The sequence below is a fragment of the Corvus brachyrhynchos genome, unplaced genomic scaffold (assembly GCF_000691975.1).
Source record: "Corvus brachyrhynchos isolate BGI_N302 unplaced genomic scaffold, ASM69197v1 scaffold92, whole genome shotgun sequence".
Taxonomy (NCBI): domain Eukaryota; kingdom Metazoa; phylum Chordata; class Aves; order Passeriformes; family Corvidae; genus Corvus; species Corvus brachyrhynchos.
This window is the reverse complement of record NW_008236973.1, coordinates 3,769,204-3,788,961: the sequence shown is the minus strand read 5'-3', so window position 1 is coordinate 3,788,961 and position 19,758 is coordinate 3,769,204. Positions and strand designations below refer to the sequence as shown.

General features: G+C 41.1%; 1 protein-coding gene across 1 annotated transcript in view; it reads right to left on the bottom strand.

Moving 5' to 3' along the window:
• P2RY8 (purinergic receptor P2Y8) overlaps positions 1 to 15,044 on the bottom strand; it is a 34,645-nt gene extending 19,601 nt beyond the window's left edge. The window contains exons 1-2 of the mRNA XM_008629332.2: positions 14,928 to 15,044; positions 11,340 to 11,425 (exon numbers count right to left, since the gene is read on the bottom strand). The gene's annotated coding sequence lies outside the window, so the exon portion shown is untranslated. The remainder of the gene's footprint in view (positions 1 to 11,339; positions 11,426 to 14,927) is intronic.
• Positions 15,045 to 19,758: the final 4,714 nt, after the last annotated feature.

Genomic DNA, 19,758 nt, shown 5'->3' with positions numbered 1-19,758 from the left:
CTGCAAAAACAAAAGCAAATGCAAACTTGTCTCCTGCTGCAAAAACTGTCAATGAGAACGTAGCAACAATACTTGGACCAGTATGTCAGTGGCCTCCCCACAATGGCACTGCATCCAAAGCAATATGACTTTCTAGATCAGAGTAAGGAGCCACCTTATTGAACATGCCTGTGTAAAAGGATCTGGCACTCCAAGGGCACTTCTAAACTGCTGGGATGAAGTGGACTGAAGACAACAGTCACAAAGAGATTCCTCATTATCACTCCTGCAGAGAGCCATGTCAATAAGGAGATGAAAATGTTAATGACTTCTTTGTATCTCTTTGTGAAAAAGCCACCTTGAAATTACAAGAGATAGATCACTAAGAATCAGGTTGCTTCTGAGGGTTGACTGGATTGACAAGAGTTGACAAGACTGTAGGTGTGTTCTTGAGGATGATAAGCAGAACATCTTCAATTGCAGTGCTCTCTCTTTCACTTGCTCAATGCCTTCTGAAAAGTCACTTTCCAACTCTGATATAATTTTTTCTTTAAATAATACTAATATTTTTGCACAACTCAGTTACCTTGCTGCTGATGGTTCAAGGAATATTAGTGTCTTTGGAAATACTACAAGAGTTATAAGGAGAACATTTTAAGTGGCTTTTGAAATTGAGCACTTCCTTGTACTTTAACTAATTTTATCCAAATAATGAGACTTCCTGAATTCATTATCAAAATTTAAAAAAGTCTTTCTTTAGAGGTAGTGGATTCCTTTTTCTGATGAATTATAATAATGTAATAATATCCCAAGAGTAAAAATACCCACAAACTGCAAGGTACAATAAGTTTTTCTGGTTCTCAAATGATTGAATACCTCATATTACAGAATCACTGTATTATTTTGTATACTGGATTTCTGATATCTCGTTCTTGTCACCAGTGAAGACACAGTTCAGCTGAAAACCGGGTAAAAGACTTTCTTTAGAAACTGGGTGTAAAAAGAGATTGTGGTTAGATTTGCTCAATCACCCAAAAAAAAAAAAAAAAAAAAAAAAAGGAAAAACACAAGTACCTAGAGGAGATAAATGATAATTATGATTATTCTATGTCTTCATTCTTGGAATCATGTCTAACTTGCATTCATAAATATAATTCTTTTTAATGTGATTGGTAATATATGCTGGCAAGCAGGTTTGTTTTCTTTTGCTCAATCACCCAAAAAAAAAAAAAAAAAAAAGGAGAGCAGCAAGTACCTAGAGGAGTTAATACAGAATGTAAATCCACAGAGAGAGACCAGTGCACCACCATCTACACCTACTCTGCCTCAGATTGTAGAAACATAAGTTTCTACCTGCCCAGGAGTCTCCATCGCCCCATCTGAGATGTCCCCACCTCGTCAGCTCACAATTAGGCCTTTTACCATGAGATACAGAAAACCAGAACACTGAGCAGCAAGAAAGCTAGACAGAAACACCTCAGTCTCTGGGAAAGCTTCAGCTTTTGACACTTTGTGGAGGGTTTCAAGGAGACCTCTAGATACAACCATGTATTACCACTGAAATTTCTGCTGCAGTGAGATGTTTGCATCCATCTTATCTCATAAAACCCAGAAGTATCCAAACGAGAAACAAGAATACTATTCCCACTTCCTTAATATCACACAGTGAGGATGTGGGAGATTAGAATTTATTTCTCTCTTCAGAGTGATGAGATTTCAATCTACATGTCTCACCAAGCAATTAGACTTTCTATTTGTTACTTCCTCTAAAATATATAAATTACATTTAAGTAGGAACTGCATTTTGGATGTCTTCTCCTCTCAAGTGCTAAACAAACACTACAGTTTGTTTTTCTCACCCATGGAATTTATATGCCAGCGGTACCAGGCAAACTGAAACAAATTCAGCGGCAAGAGTAAAGACAAGTTGTAGATAAATAACATTATGGTCAATGCATTTCTGCAAGAATGCTTGGTTCCAATCAGGCCAGCTAAACATCCATAGTCTGAAGGGAGTGCCCTAAGTATCCACAGGATTAAAGGGCACATGGCATTGATGCCTTGCTTCTGGCTGTATCCCACGCAGGATGTACTCCAGTAAGTCTCCAATAAGTGTTTTGGCTATTTATGGTGTACTGGGTCCTCCAGCTGATGCAGCTCAAGGAACAGAGTTCTCCCCACTCCACAACTGTGGTTTATTTCAGGCCTTTAGCCTGAGCTGGGTATTAGTATATCTGGGCTTCTGAGGATTTAGTGACTGGGGTTCATAATTTTGATAATGGCACCTTTAGCAAAAGCTGAGCAACTGAAGACCTCAGTCTTGAATTTCAGCACTTAATGACAACAAAAGAGTATTTAGGCTCCTAAAGCCTTTTTCAGTGGTAGTGTAAAGGTCAGAAATTGGAAATTCCACCTGTGATGAAGATTTTCTCCTTCAGTGTAGGGTTGGAGTGGATCCCAGCAAGTAGGTCAGGCATATGAACATGCAGAGGCCTGATGCTAGGCATATAATGTGAGTCACAAATGCACAATTGCTTTGTTCTGCCTTCTGGGTTTATGCCCCTTTTGCAGAAGAATCTCCTGTGCTCCTAGCTAAATCATTCATTGGTGAGCACAGTCCCACCCTGGATGAATGGTCTTCATCCTCTGTTGTAAGAACCAGTGGCAGTCAAATAAAAATACTTGCCTTTACTGCTTTTATAGCAGTCCCAATTGCTTTTCTCTAGGTCAAGAACCCTGGTAGGTCTCCATAATGTATTGTCACTCAGTCAGTCTTTGAGATCGTGGAGATAAAATGTCTTGCTAAACTCCTTGAGAACAGATATCCTGTCCCAGCAGACTAGGAAAGACATTCAGCATAGAAGAGCTACCTGGCCCAACTCCACATTTTTTGCACCATTCTCCCAGGCAGATATAAGGTACTTGTGGAAGTGTGTGAGTTTGGCAGGTGGGTGTGATGCCTTCACTGCAAATCACCTGGCTGAGAGTTCATGTATCTTTCCCCCCACCCCAACAATCAGGGGTGAAGTAGGGCTCTTTCTTGTTGAATAAACATTCCTGATTTCCTGGATTGTTTAGGCGGATGGCGTCGTGGTGACGAGCTTCCGCCTACAGGGATATAAGTATCTACTTGCTCTATGTCTTGCTAAGACCCTTTACATATTCCCCTTCCTGGCTGGAATGGGAGAAGAACAGTATAAAGATCCTGTACTTACACTGACTACTTTTTCCTGCCAAGGGGGGCAATTACACAGGGAAATACCTAGGAAGCCAGACCAGAGAAAAGGACTCCAGTGAGAATGAAAGCTGTGCTCATGGAGCTACAACATACCCCAGGCTGGCCTCAGAGTAGCACCAATCCAATGTTTTTTTAACAGAACGAGGCTCACAGGACGTACATGGAGGAGCTTACACACACTTTCTTGTCCCAGCACGAGACCTCAGCTATCTCTTGTGACATCCTGTCATTGCTGGCATGATTAACTCCTATCTGTGGGTATGTGGGTGCATCACTGAAGGACCGGGTTTGAGGAAAGCAACAGATGATCGGGTCATTTTCAGTGTTGTGTGGTGACAATACGATGCTTTCTGTGATGCAGGCTGTCAAAAGAAAACTCGTTAGAAGGATGAATGAGAAGACTATAAGATTCTCAGTGGTAAGAGCCTCTCCCCCACTCCTTGAAAACTGTTGTCAACTCTTCAACTCTATCTTGCTGTTCTGATGAAAATCTACCCTAAAGTTTGCTTGGTTTTCATACTCCCAGTTGGTTGGGAAGATGCACAGATCTGCTTATTCATAGACTGTACATGAAAAAGAAAAGCACAAGTAGAGATTCTCTATTAAAGAGTTAAGAGGAAGGGAGGAGAAATAAGGAAGTAGTGGTTGAAACAATCTGCTTTTAAGTAAAGAAAAGAGTTAAGAAAGACTTGATTTTAAATGGTGTATAAACAACAAGAAGAGCCCCAAACTAGGCGGGTTTTTTTGTTTTTCCTGGGGTTGTGGGTGTTCATAACTAGTGGAAAATGCAACAAGAACTTCAGCAATTGGAACACTACACTTTTTAGCCAAAAAAAAAACAAGCACAGTTTTCTCACCCACCCAGACTGAAACATGAAGTTGAAGGGATTATTTCTAATAAGGAGAAGAGAGGTTGGTTTCTAAACCCTTCCAGTGTAGGGTAGAACCATTTTTTTTATCTAGTTATTTAACTTGAGATCAAGTGGGTCAAAAGTACATAAAACAGAACAGGCACATTAAAACCCTTTGTGAGGTTTGCCACAAAGGACAGCTGGACTGTCAGTGTAAAAAATATAAACACGAACTGATTTGCAAAGAACCTTTACATACTCTGTAATTCTGATCTGAGAATGCTCTTCTGGCTTTTAAAAGTTGTATCATATTTGGCTGTTTCTCCACTGGGGAAATACTCTTTTCATTTTTCACGATTGACAGTAGTGATTCAGCAGCAATACAATCTTTGTAGCCCTAACATATAAAAAAAACCCTAATGCTTAAGTCAATGCCTTGCAGCTATATTCAAAAAAGTGTTGTAATTTGCAACTGTCTGTATGTAGGGCCTTGCCAAAATTTATGGCATAATTTCTCACCAATGTGAGTGGTTGTGGAAAGGATTTAGATTAGGGATGGTTTAGGACTAGTTAATTTAATAAGTGAACTAAATGTGAATAAAATAAATACAAAATAAATATATAAAATTGAAAACATTTAATCTCAATGTTCAGAGCTATTTAGAAGTTTAATTGCTGCAAACTTAACTTTCTGCTTCTGTATAATCCCATTTAACACTGTGCATGAAACAATAAGGCAGTGAGCAACAGTCTGCAAGATGTTTATTTACCAGCACTACTGTGAGTTATTTATTATCTTCAGTGCCTTTGATGGCTACACATCAAGAGACTTAAGCTTTGGCTCAGATCTCAAAAAAGGAAATAAACCCCCACAAGTCTCTACAGCACATTTCTCTGGAGGAGGAGATGAGCATTGAGACATTAATGTCCACGCAGAAAGCTCAACCTGAATCTGTTGTCTTTCTCCCAGAAGAAAGTAAAAGGGCACAATGACATTGGGCTGCAGAAATGAAAGGTGAGGGCTGGGGCTCTGTGGAGCACAGTGGGGATAATGGAGATATCCATCTGCACTGAGATGCTGGACTAGGCAATTCTTTCTATGAGTCAGTCAATGAATGCTGTTCACAGAAACAGGAGCGGGCTGTTTGGACTTAGAAGTGAAAGACTCTGGTATTTCAATACACTTTCTTATCAGACAAATGAAGTCTGTGGGTGAGCATCCAGCCTCATCTCTAGGGGAAGGATGTGATATGGGAGAATCCAGAAGGGAATGTGGCAGTCCTGGGTAGCTGTCAGCCAGAACAGGTATCAAACACTTTCACTTGTTCACTTTATCATTAACATGGAAGCAAGAATTTAAATGCAATCCAAAGAACTACTGAGCCCAGCTGTTGTCCAGCTTTGTTTGAAAAGGATCTTTGGTCTATATACATGAGTCTGTACTTCTCCTCTCTCCCTCAATAAATGTAAATTGGCTGATAAAGGGTGAAAGTCCCGAGATTAACTAAGTTTCTGAGCATTGCATAAAGTATTTGGACAACTGGATAAAAGCCTGGAATTCAGACATTTGTAATTCCACCTAATGTTTTTCTGTTTCTTTCCCTGATAAGTGCAACTGCCCATGGTTTTATGTGTGTAATGGCCATAATAACTCAGGAGAAGTTTGCAGACGTGTGCAATAGCAATAAGGACAATATTCATTATCTATTAATCCATTGTAAGTCATAGTAAAAAAATAAACTAGTGTTTTCTACTTTCCCCAGAGCCACTGGATCCACACATGTTGGTGTTGTCTCTGCTTATGGGGCAGTGTCACCGTCTCATCCTAACTGTTGAAAATGCCTTTCACCCATCCCTTTTTTCAGTCTGGGGTCAAAGCAAGGAAAGTGCAGCCCAGAATAGAAGACAAAGTATTTCATGTGGATACAAATATCAGTCTGCAAATCCTACACCAAATCTGCTTGACCCAACATGTGACAGACCATTTTATGAATGGACCATACATTTATCTTCCATTGAAGGAAGTGAAAGCATTTAGCGTTCAGTTCTCTTGAGCCCACAGGTGGACACCAAAACATCTTTAATAGATAAGCATGGTTTTATTTCTAACACCTGGCATGCTTTGAATTTCTGGCCTGTTCTTTGTGAAGAAGCCCCTACTTATTTTCTTCAGATTTACTAGAAAAGTTTAGGCTGATCATGTATAGAAGGTGTAAAATTTTTTACTTTGCTGTGGCAGGTGGGGGCAGGGGAGCATTTACAGCTCCTGTAGCATGGTAGTGTGAACAACAAAATGGTTGGCAATGGCAAGCTGCAGCACTGAGGTTTTTACTCCAAACTTGAGGAAGTCAAATCTCCAGGTGACCACATGCCCTTTTGAAGATGGCAAAGATTTTCAGTTTTGGGTCCCTTACTGCAAGGAAGACATTGAGGTGCTGGAGAGTGTACAGAGAAGAAACCAATGGAGCTGGTGAGGGGTCTGGAGCACAAGTCTTACTAAGAACAGCTGAGGGTGCTGAGGCTGTTGAGTCTGAAGAAAAGAGGGGACTTTATCATTCTCTACAGCCACCTGAAAGGAGGTAGGACCCAGATGGGGCTCCGTCTCTTCTCCCAAGTAATAACTGAAAACAGGAAATGGTCTCAAGTTGCACCAGGGGAAGTTTAGATTGAATAATAGAAAAATTCCTTTACTGAAAGGGTTGTCAGGCATTGGAACAGGCTGCCCAGGAGAATGGTGGAGTCACCATTCCTGGAGGTATTTAAAAGATGTATAGATGGTGCAGTTGGGGACATGGGTTAGTGGCAGACTTGGCAGTGCTGGGTTAAGGGCTGGACTCGATGACCTTGAGGGTCTTTTCCAGCCTAAAAAGTTCTGTTTCTGACCACCTATTTTTCCTTCTACACTCATGACTACAGTAGTCCCAAAGACAAGTTAGGGCAGTCAGAAGAATTGGCACAACCGAAGGAACTGATTTTTCTGTAATACAATTTCTCTCTCTGCTCTCCTGCTGCTAACTGGCATAGCAATAGTCTTTCCACATGCTGGTGTTTCCCACATGTATAACAAATCACTTTTGTATAACAAAGTGATTTCCAGGCACTGCTGTGAGAGTTTGCAGTTGGTTTTTGCATTACTGCAGCAGCAAAAACTGGGAGGTGCTGAGAATCAAGGTAACCATTTCCAAGCTCAGGGCAGATCAACCATTTATGTTATTGATATCCATATTGGCTATGATCTCTGCCCCTCTCGTGGGGGGTAATTCTGTACTTAACCCAGAAACTTTAGCAGAAATAGACATGTGAGTTGCACAAACCTATCAGCCTACTATAACATGTAAAACTGTGCCATGTCCTGTTAGTTTCTCAGAGAAGAGCTGTTGGTGGAAAACATTTCATTTCATTTTCAAAAATAACTTTCCCAAGTATATATGGTTTTAAATGTCAAACATTTAACATGCATTTAACCATAAAAGAACTCAGTAATGATTTTGTGAGGCCATTTTATCCACCAAGACCAGATTTTAAGATTATGTATCTGCACTGCTGAGAATTGTTGAGGTTGCAAAAGCCAGACATGTAACAGGAAACTTCATTCTTCATCCTCTTAGAGACATTAAAGATATGTTTATCCCCCATGGGAGAAATCTGTGACCAAGAAGACACATCTTCACATGAAAGAGTGGGTTCCAGTGATTTTCTTTGACAGGGATATACAGATTTAGGTCACAAATTGGACTGATAAGAAGATGTTGTATGCAATGTGCAAGGCAGAGTTTAGTCCGGCTTAAGGGCTTGATCTTGCTTCTGTTTAACTCAGTCTCACGTTCACATGCTAGCAGCCAACTTCTGTTAGCTGCAATCATGGATAGGTTGCAAACTTTTTGAGTAACTATGCATTTCTAAAGACCCCAACAGCCACTGAGGATCAGTGCACTGAGGATTTAAACACTGTGTAACTGAGATCACCAGCCTTGCAGAGACATGTGATTGAGGGGAATGGAAGGTGTCCCTTATGAAAATGTTTTGTCTTTTCCTTCCATGTTGAAATGCTCACAATGCCCATTTATCTCAGGAAGGTTACTGTTCTAGAAGCCTAAACAAATAAACAGCTGAAGAGCTTGGGAGCCAGAATTTCATCAGCAGGTTCCCCTGGCTGCTTTTCAGCTGAACGATCCTACTAGTGAAATGGTGGAAGTCAGCAAGCTGAAGACAGGAAATCAGCCCACCTGCCAAGAAACTCTACAAGACACAGGCTGGAAAATGGACATGTTTAAGTCTGCCCTTTTCCACTTGATCTCTGTTGAAACCAATGCCTTCCCAGCAATTTTCCAAAGGCAAAATACCCTATCAGAAAAATTTAGACTTTTTTCTCATGATTGTTCAATGAATGACACTATTCCCTATGTACAATGCACTGTTCAAACTTGTCCTAAATACTAAAAAAACAACTGATTTTGTGGCATTTTTATGGCATCCAGTTTTGTAGCATCAAAGTGCTTCAGGAAGACCTGTAAATTTCTTATTTGCAGCCGTCTTCTAACATGAAGATTATTTAACCCCATATTATGAAGAGGAAAATGAGGAATGGAGGCCCTGAGTTACCCAGGATGTGATTTTTAAGAGCATTTGGCATTAAATAAAATGTTAGTGTTTCAAAGCCACATTTCTATTGACCATACCTGGATTTGTGAGTAATCGATACTCTGCAAGTCAGATCCAGATATCTTTTCATAAGCATTTGAAAATTAGGAGTTCAGAGTTGGTGCCTGTTTCTGAAAGCTTAATTCCTTGAAGCTAGATCTGAAACAGAATTTCAAGTGCTGTAAGATAAGCATCACATGGGTGGAAGGATGAAGACACCAGTGAAGGCTTAGGTGTCTCAGAATGGGATCTGAACTAGTCAGCAAAATGATATGGAACAGTGTGAAGTCAGCACTCTTCGCACGCCACACACATAGATCATCCAGTGCAGACAAAGGATGAGCCCTAAAAACATGAAAAATTGAGGAAAAAATAGTCTCACAGAACCTACTCGCTCTCACAGGGAAACTACGAGACCTGAGCCTTGAACCTCTTTGCCAGAGCTCCTTTTGTTAAAATTCCTGGTTGCCTTTTCTTTCTGGGGACTAAATTTAATTTGCTACAATCTTTTAAGGTGGTTGATAGAAGAAAAACACTTTTCTGCCCTGTCTGAATGATAAAGTAGTGGTTAATTTCAGGAAATAGATGCCTTAAGATGTCTCCATGGGACTTCTTATCTGAGCTGGAGATTGCTTTAGCCACAAAGCTTCTGGGTACTGCCCATCTTTCACATCAGAGATGCACACTAAAAAATTATCAGTACAACAACTCAGGGAAAGGTGAAAACACCATGAAGGAGGGTAAGAGATTCTCTAGCCTAGTGACAGAAGCAGCCATCAAGTAAGTGGACACGGCCTGGAATCTACTCTTTAGTTTGGCCTTTGGAGCTACCCAGTGATTAGTGTGAAACAGTGTCTCTGAAGACGAGACTAGAGACAAGATCTTTAGCCTTCTACCTGAATGGTATTTCAGGCTTCTGACTTTTTTTGTCCTTTTTTGCTTGCTCTTCCAGCTTCTACTGGCTGGGTGCAATTCAGCCCAGACCATAGTTCTAGCATACTACCTAGCAAGGAAGGAGGTGGATAAGCCTTTAAATACTTTCCAAAGACAGAGCTGAGTGTGCATGCTCTTTCTCCTATACTCTATAGAAGGAGTTACACTATTTCCTACTCTTTGACCTTTTGAAAAACAAGCACTTGTATTTGTAAAGAAGAAACATAGTTTTACTGATGTGCTTTAAGCATTCTCCTCAGTGGCACCAGACCAGCTCTTTCAGTCCTGTAAAAATCCTTTTGTTCTATAATTGCTAATGGATATCTTCTCTGTATTTGTCTCTAAGTATCTTTAAGTACTGCTATCTTGTGTTATAAGACGCAACTACTATCTTATAACTCGCCAGCAGTCAGAGGCTACAACAGAATTTTCCCTGTTTGGAGCTGAACACCTGAAGTTCCATTTCAGGCAGTTCACGTGTATCCTTTTCTTAAGAAGGTGACCTTTTCTCAGCATCACAAAAGCTTTTCTCAGCATCTACTTTCAGGTAGAATCAGAGGCAAAATCATATTTCCCAGAACATCGCTCAGTCACTAAAATCACAAGGCTGCTTTGCTTTTTCCTGTAGCTCTGCGTCTCAGTCAGCATGTGTTCTCCAGCAGCAAGCAGATGAGAGCTGAACAATGAGACAGGAAATGGTCTCCCACTAAACAGGTTGTTCATTGATTTTTTTGTGCTGAAGTATTATTCTGTGATATTTACACTTAGGACTCTGAGGAATATACCACCTGCACAAGGGGGACTTTACTACAGGTAAAGTATGTCAATATTAGTAAATTTAACACTGTCAGAACAATGCTCAGACCATGAAATTCAATTGCTTGGGCTGTTACAGTTCTGGCACAGTTTTATCTCTCACCAATTAATGCTCCCTCAAACAACTCTGAGCCACAATGAACTTCTTGTATAGTTCAGGAGTTTTGACAGAGAAAAGACCATTCCAAAAAAGAAGTTTGGATGCAGCCATCATGTTACAGAGGCTGAGAACAGTTATTACAGGTGTGTCAAATACGCTAAAGATCAGGATATGACTGGTCCCAGCGAATGAAGTGGGAAGTTACTGCTGGGTAAAAACATTTTCTGTGTAGCCCACTAGAGGGTGCCGACGCGCCCGTGCTGCCTCCAAGATTTATGTTTCTGAGATCTGGATATTTCAGGGGTTTCTCCAGAGTATTAGAGGGAATTTTTGAGTATTAGAGGAAAAGAGCTGAAAGAATCACCCCTTGCTATCCTCTACAAATCCACTTTAATCATCAGCAGCATGTAACCCAAAGTCTGTCTTCCTCTTGTCAACTGCCGTCCCAATACCAACCACCTTCTGTCCTCATCTACTTCGAGACTGTGTATCTAGGAGTCTGGGAGAACAGGACTTCAATCGGGCATCATTTAGCAAGTTTCAAAGACCAGTGATGTTTTTTAGAAGAGAGGGGAGGAGGGGGAGCGGGCGAGGGGAGAAAGAAAAAGTCTTAACAAGATTATTTCTGCCTTTGTGCTTATTCACCTACTCAAAGCAGAGGCTTGTGTTCCTGAATGTTCCCTTATTGCCTCAGCAATTGCCTCATACAGCTAAACTCTGCATGCAACATCCTGCCAAAGAAAATGCAAAACTTTTCATCTTAAATGTTGACCAGACTTACAGGCAGTTCCCTAAGGAATTTGTCTCGCCATCTCACCGCTGATGTTTCCGTGCTGCAGCAGATCAGATTTCCTCTATGAGTAAGAGCTGCAGAAAGGAAAAAAAAGAAATATTTTAAGAATCAAAAGAAAACAAAACAAAAAAAAGAACATATCTAAAGATAATTCAGTGACAAGCACTGATAACATTTTCTTTCATAGCCTTAAATATATGGTTCACTAGCTGTAAAACATACCTGTGCAGGACTACTAAAGTTTCAGAATACAGGTATCTGAAGATGAAGAGAAAAGAGCACATACTTCTTGTTGGTTTGCTATTTTCCCTTTTCATTTTTGCAGCTGTGAATCAAGTACAGTGTATCTCACAGTAAATAGCCCTAGCTTCTTCTTCACAACCATACCAAGGTGTAATTTCTGTTCTTATTTCAAGTCTTAGTCAGCAGTTGGGAGAGCGAGGATTTTCAATTCACCAGCTGCTGAACTTGAATTTCTCATGCAGTAGTGTGAAAATGTGACAAAATTGTGCAGCTCTTGATGACCAAGCTTACAAATCCCTGGCCCCAGCCTGTACAACTCGTGGACCCTCATCACTCTGTGCACAAAAAGGCAGAATCTCTGTGTTAGGATATCAATGAGAGCTAAAACCCAGTATTGAAATACTGAGCTGTTGCACGAAGCATACACAGATTTCTCTCCCTCTTTCTCTGAGTATTTAACTTCAGTTAAATATTCATCAGCCCTGAAAAATAAGATTGCCAATGGAGAATTTCCATAAGGACAGAAGGCTTCCAATCAGAAATATATGAAAATTGACTGGATCAAACTGACACTACCAGATTCAAAAATGTAGAAAATTAATCCTGTGGGATATTTCTTATTGATTAGCATCTAAATTTAGGCAAAAAATTGGACTATATTACCCACTTTAAACCTATTTTAAATAACAACCTTAGCTCTCAGGCTGAGTCCCTCTCAGGTTTCCTGTGTATAAATAGTAAGCCCAAGAGGAACACCAGTTTGACTTTCCCATTTGAGAGCTGGCAGTAAGAATAATCAAGCCAAAACAACAATCCCACAGACATTTAATTATAAATAGAGCTCATCTCATCCAGGAATTCTGGAAGCAGTAGTCAAGATCCAGACCGTAATGTCATTTCTGTAATGTCATTTTTCAGAGGAGAACTACATTTTCAAGCTCCTTCTGCACTCTGTGAAGAGCATGGGAACAGTGTCAATAAATATGCCTGATAAGAAAACCTCCCTTCTATCCAGCTGAAAGCTTTGCAAACATTAGTTGTCAGCAGTGAAGCCCCCTGAACTTCTGTTTCAAAACAACTTTTTATCTGGAAACTATGCAAATGTGAAGTAAAGTTTTTAAGTGGCAATACATGTGCAAAACACCAGCACACAGTCTTGGTGTGTCTTTATTTTTGAGCAGGAAAGAGGAGTCTACCACAAGATAACTTGTTTGTGGCTGAGTTGTGTCTGGGTTTCCCCCTCTGGCCACTTGTCCAGAACGCAGCAGTTACTGTGGCAGACCAAACCTACCATACAAGGAAAGACCTTTCTAGTATTTGTTTTCAGTGCTCTTACACATAACCGCTGCACATAACGCCTGCTGCCCTCCGACAGAGAGACAAGGAGTGCACCCTTTTCCCACATCAAACAAAGATACTGATGCTGAAAGAGAGCACCGAGAGCAAACATTTTAAATTACCTAACCTGGCCTTTTCTGCACTTACAGTCATCAGTGAAAGCAAAATTATCTGCACAGGCAGATGCATCTGAGTTGAACCCAAACCCACGCTGCAAGACAGAAGGTGAATACACATTTTCAATAAATGTGCCTGAAGGGATGCTAAAAACTGGAGGCAGAAGCAGTGGGTAAGATGCTGGTTGGTGACAGGGGATGCCTGGGTTCACCTTGCTCTTCCCACACAAAGCTGCTGAGCACTTTCCCTTGAGCCGTGCCTATGAAGTAACTGAGAAATGTGACTGGAGGATGGTAGGCACACTTTGGCCAGCTTTCCTCCAGCAAACCATGGCATAGGCTGCAAGTATTTACCAACTGAGGCCACACAGACCTGTAAGGAACAGCAAATTGCTTGGCATTGATGTTGAAACTGAGAAGACATAAGGCTGATGCAAATGCTTCTACCCATGCCATAGCCTCTGCCCTAGCAGAATGGTAACATGCTCTCTGGTTGTGTATAAACTGACACAGCTGTTTGCAGGGGAAGACTAGGATTCTTGATCAGATTGCCTGTGCTGGGGAGCTGCAAAAACCAGGGCACAAGTCTGGCACCAGCTGGGATTCATCTGAATTCCTTCTCCATCTGTAGGTGCAGTGACAAAACTTCAAGTGGCTCATTGAGTCTGTTGAGGGTGAAATTCATTACAGAGGTCCAGTTGCTGCTGTAACAGCAATCTCACAAATAAGGTGGAAGTGATTTAGGTATGAAGCCCCAACGTGGATGGAAATTTTGTGTCTGAATCAAACCCATGCTGTTAAAAGTCCTACCTAGATTCTTCTGACAACTATGTTTAAAATCCAGAAAGTGTTTACACCAACATTCAAGGAGTCAATGTCCAAATATTAAAACTGATTACAAGCAAAGACTTAAAAAGTCACAAATGCCAAAAAACCCAAGTCTTAAAAAACCCACAAATGCCATATTAGTGTATGATTTCACTCAGCGATCAGCATACCACATACAATTTCCCTTTCTCTATGTGGCCCAATGACAGCACATTATTACAATAACTGCCCCACTGATGGCTATTTTATTCTTGTTTCTGAACTATTAAACAAAAGTTTTTCACACAAATAGTCTCTCTCCCTGTCTATTAAGAGGCAACAAATGCCGTATGCAAAAGTGCACTGTGTTACAGGACTTCCTTCTGGTGCCTGTCTGTCTGAGTTCAGTTTTTATGCATCAAAAGACCCTGATGAAATTATATCATTTTATGATATGGTTCCACAGTCACTTCTGTGTGTGCTTGACTGCTGCAAACCTCCGGAGCAGTCTCAGGATGAGTATAGTACATGACTGCAATAACTAAAGATAGATATCACGTCCAGATTTACAACCAAAACTGGTCAAAAATTATCTGGGTTTGATTTTTTTTCTGTCCCCCAATACATAGAAGCTCATTCTTCCTCTTTTTAAAAACGGAGTTGAAGAAACACTATGATTTTTACTACTCTCCTCACTAAAGCAAACTGTGCACCTGAGAACTCCTTTTTTTGATAGTGGTTTTTGCAGAGTGAACTCCTTAAAACTAGCGATGAGTTTTCTTTCTCTTTTACTGCAGTATTTGCTGTAATAATTCTGACTTCTAAATATATGCAAAGTAATTTCTTCATTATCTTTGCTCTATTATTAAGCCATACAGTTCTTCCTTTATTTCTACAGCTCACAGTCATCTGGCACAAAGAAACACATGTACTTCTTGGACTGCAATGAACTCTGTTCTCCCTTCAGATGTAAATAATAGGAGGGAGAAAAAATCAGTCTTGTACTGACTCTGGCTCCTCTGAAAAACTATTACCAATAAACAATGAAGAAGAGAAAAGCTGTATTCCTTACCTGGTCTGAGAGGTACAGTGCACCTTGAAAGCCTCTTAAATGACACAGAAGAAATAGAAATAGTTGAAAGTTTTTACTCATCCAACCAGAGGGCTCAGGAAATGACTATTTTGCAATGATTAACTCCTTCCTCACTTCGAAGTCTTTCAAGTACAGTTCCACTGCAGTTTGGTAACTCTGCCCTACACATGATTTCTGTTTCACACTGAGAATATGCAGGTGGCCAGAGAAGACTCTGATAACCTCAGTGGAAGAGAAAAACTGCAGTGTCTTCTGCATAACTGTGACCAAGTACATTTTACTGTTGAGTGACGCTTATGTAATGAAGTTTAGAAATGACTGAGTAATGGCTTGACCTCCCAACTCTCATTTATAGAAGAGGTTTAGAGCAATGGAGCAATATTCTCAACATGATTTCAGTGTTGTGGTGCCCAAGAGAGCAAGGTAAAAAACCTAGGTTATTTGAAGGAGTGGCATCCATTGCAGCCTGGACAAGCATTTGATGTACGTATAGTGTATAATACTTTTATACACAGAGGGTCTCCAGCTGAAAGTCAGGCATCCTGGAGCATCAGGAGTTAGTCCTCTGCACATAAAAACCCCCTGTGCCTGAAAACCTGTTTTCCCTTGCCTAAATGTATCTGACTAAAAGGCATTTCTGAGACTGAGCTTATAAACATCCACTAGCCTGAAAGCTGTTAAAGGCCTGCTCCCCACAGGAGCACAGGCTACTTCTGGGGAGTGGACACCTCCACACAGAACCCAAAGTGGAACCTGGGCTTCTGAGCCCGTGGAGAGACTTTGTGTTGGGGTTTCCTAACACAGGGATGGAGTTGTCTTACCTAGCCCTTGGCATTTGCACTGCAGGTATCTACACCAGAGCCCATCATTCAACGCACTCTTGAATATAGGCAGTGGAAAGAAACAGACCTTTGCAAGATTGTTTATCTGGGAGTTTTACCATCCAAATAAGAGTTCCTTCTGCTATATATAGATACATAGGCTTGCATGATTTTTTTATGCAATCAAGATTTTATAAAAACTACAAATAAAATCCTTATTCTCTGCAAGTTAAGTTTTACCTTTGACCTCCCAGTGATTATTTCCAGTAACAACACCTCAAGAGGCATGCTCCCACATGACACTGATGAGGCTGGTCTGCACTTGAAGTTTATCCTTTTACAGTCTACCACAAAAACAATAAAGATACTCAAGATCCTTGGTCGGAGCAGGTGCTTAGTTGCTTTCTTGGAATGGAGGCCAAAACATCTGTGTGGCTTCTCAAGCTACGGCTATTGATGATACAGCTTCATATGCAGAAACACCAGGGCATTTTACTTTGAACATGGTTGCAGGACAGAGACTCAAGTTCTTGCTTTAAACTCCTCTCACTTCCACATATCAAAAATTGAAACCCAACTGTCAGTCTTCTCACCATGAGCCCACAGGTAAACAGGAAGGAGTTTCAGTCTCATAGCCTCAAAAACTGCAAAATATATTGAATCAGATCCCCCAAAATCTCCTAGTAAAAATGAGATTTGCTTTGCTTCTTTGGTTGTTATTTTTTTAACAAAAATATTTTTAGTTCAAATATAGCAGGCTAGAAATAGAGCACTTTATTTTCCAATTTTTGATCCTAAAGGCTACAAATATTTAAAATTTTGCAACTTTTAATTCACTCCCATTTTTAAAGAAGCTTTCCCCTCTAAAACTGGGGAAAGAAACTTTCAGAATGAAAAGACCCAGCATGCACTTTTGGTAAAAAACCATGAAATTCTACAGTCTTGGAATATTATAATGAGTACATGCAATAATTAATGCTGCAGCACAATATACTGTGGCATATCATAACATATTATTATGAAAAGAAGATTATTTAATAATTAAATTATAATAATAACTACTGCGTCTACAAGGTAATCAATTTGATGACATTCATTTGGCCATGCTAAAATTTCCTCAGAAAGCAATTAGGTGGTAAGAAAGCATCACTCTGAAGACTGGTCGTGTCTTTCAGAATGATTATGAGCAGTGGTGTGCATTTTTATAGATGTGTTTCCTTTGGGCGGTGTCCATATATAGCTTCTCACTCAGCTCAGCAGCTCCGGAGTTCACTTTGAGAGTCTTCCCTGGGGCTGTCTCAAGCAGTCTATGAGCATTTGGGTTCCTGGCTTTGTTGGTAAAGAATCTGCAGTTCAACTGTGCTCTCCTGGGAGACAGGGACATGACTTTTGTGTAACATATTTTAGACTAGCCTGGTGATGTTTCAGACTTTTTTTTTTTTTTTAAGTGGTGTTAGAAAGCTCCTCAGTATCTCTCCAGTGCAGAGGTCTTCCTGTAGGGTCAATCTGCAACAGCCTTGAGGTTGACCTGAATGTGGCTCTGGTTCCTGGAGCCCAGAGGAAGCAGATGCAGATGGGGATCTGATTTGCACGAGGCCCTGAGGGCTACCCAGCCTCAGGCCATACCAACCCTTTGCATAAAAAATGGTGAAAAAATAAACGGTTTTGGGCAGCTGCACTAAGGCTGAATGTGATTATTCATTAACAGCAATGTTATTCCCAGAGACGCAAACACTAGATTCTCTTCTGCAGCTGAGGAGGGTCTGGAGGAATGCAGAATTGCAGGCTACATACAGGACCTGCTTTGGGGTCTCTCTGACGGACCTAGCCGGTCATGCCATGAGCAGAGGAAGGTCTAACCACAGGAGGACATGGCACAATGTTAGCTGTGACATGAAAACAAGAGAGATGCAAGCTGTCATTTCACCTTCCCAAAGGGTTCTTCATCTCAGCTTGAGCTGAGCTGTGCAGCTCTGGTTGGAGCTCAGCTTTAGATGCACTGGGAGACAAAGAGATCAGCAGCTTGCACAGGTGGTGGTCGGAGGTCTGTAAGTACAGTGATATGGGAGCGTGACAGTGGGCAACCTCAAAAAAGAAGTCCTGTGATTTGGGAGTGAGAAGGTGGAAGGGTAAATCTGTATGGAAGTGAGAGAAGGTGGCAGGAGCAAAGGAGGCCTCAGCTGTGGAAGGAGGACAAGCAGAACAGAGAGGGAGGAAAGAGGGTCTGCTGACATCGATCCTGTATCATAGCAAAGGTGAAGGAAAGGAGAAGAGTTTTCTGAGAATTTCTGCTTCTCTGTCACCCAGCACCAGGAAGTCTTGAGCAGATCTCCAGGGCTCAGGTGCTTGGTCAGTTCTAGGCAGGTGAGATAACCATGGCATGAATTGTCCCATAACAAGGTGAGCTTTTTTGAGGGATGAATGGCAGGCAGGCAAGCAGTGAAAAGAATGAGACCCCTGACTCACAACCAATCTGATTATCTCCAATCTGTGTAACACCCACCCACCCTCAGAACTGAGTTGTGATGCCAACAATGTTAGGAAAGACAGAATACATGGCAGACAGAATACATGACTTTGGTGCTCATCGTCCAGGTGGCAAAACTCATTTTTGCCCAGTGCTGTTGACCTGTGTGCTATGATGCCATTATACACATCTGAAGAAACTCCAGTTCTCAGTTATCACTGATTGTTCATTTTAGCGCTAACGTGAAATCAGCAGTGGAGCTCTCCAGAAAAGAGACATTCCTATCAGCTCTTAGAGAATAAGCAGATGATCTTGACCAACTACTTCTAGCTAGATTCATTACAGATATTCTAGGCCCATGGAGGGGTGGTATGGTGAGAAAGAAAATGTACCAAACAGTTTTTCCTTGCACATGAGGTGTTACCTGGTTCCTTGCCCAATGTCACAGCCTACAAGGGTCAAACATTTTGTCTGTCAGTTATTCAACCCCCAAATTGCAGGTTCGTGTAATATTGCCCAAGAGCAAATGAATGGGAAAAAAATTCAAAGCAAAAAAATTCATGTCAGTGTTTTCAAACTGACAGATTTTCATTTCAGTATAGGAAATTTCTACCACAGGAAATGAGTGCTGCTGCATAATTCAGTGGCACTGGTAGTAGTACATGATATGGGTCTTTGCTTTGTCTGAGGTGGGCCTTCCATCCTCTGGGGGACCATTTAATTCACTGGACTGCAGAGTCTTCTGGGGCCACGATCTCTCCAACTAGATCTGTCCTACCACAGCCAGGGAAACTTCTTACTTTTTACACTGAGGTGAATGTCCTAGTCACACCCCTGAACCAAACTGTCTCAAGACTTTCCGAGTCTCAACATCTCCTTCCCCTCCAAACACACTCACACTTGCACCTTGGTTTCTACGCAAAACTGGAGGAATTCTCCAAAAGAGACTCCTGGCATATGTGTTTCTTGCAACAAAGGTTCAGGTGAGTGAGACCTTATTGCAAGCAAAGGGTGAGAAAAAGTCTGGGAAGGAATAGAGGGAGAGTGATGACAGATGGCAGAGCAGAGTTAATACTCTCTGATGTGCAAGGGGGATGGAGAAGAAAGAGAGCAGAGAGAAGGGGGGAATGCCCTTAGGTAGGATGAAGCAGGGGGCACAGACTGCAAATCAGGAATAACCAGGGTCATCAGTGCATTGTGGCATGAATCAGAGTGCAAGTTCAGATGCACCATTTGTCTTTCCTCATCAATGTTGTACAAAATATTGAGCTACTCTCAGTGCAGAATAAATCTGTGGTCTGGTGACTGTTCCTATGAGGGAGGTGATGCTTAGATCGAGAACCAAGAGGTGTATAGTTTCCTGCAGCTGAAACGAAACCCCACTTTGTGAAACACCAGAGCTCTGCTTTCAGGTCTGTAGCTGCCACCTCACAGCACTCCTGTGAATCTAGCTGTCCCTAAATTCCCTAAAAACATTTTTAGAAAAGAAACCCAAATGAAAAACTGCACCTGGACTGAAATT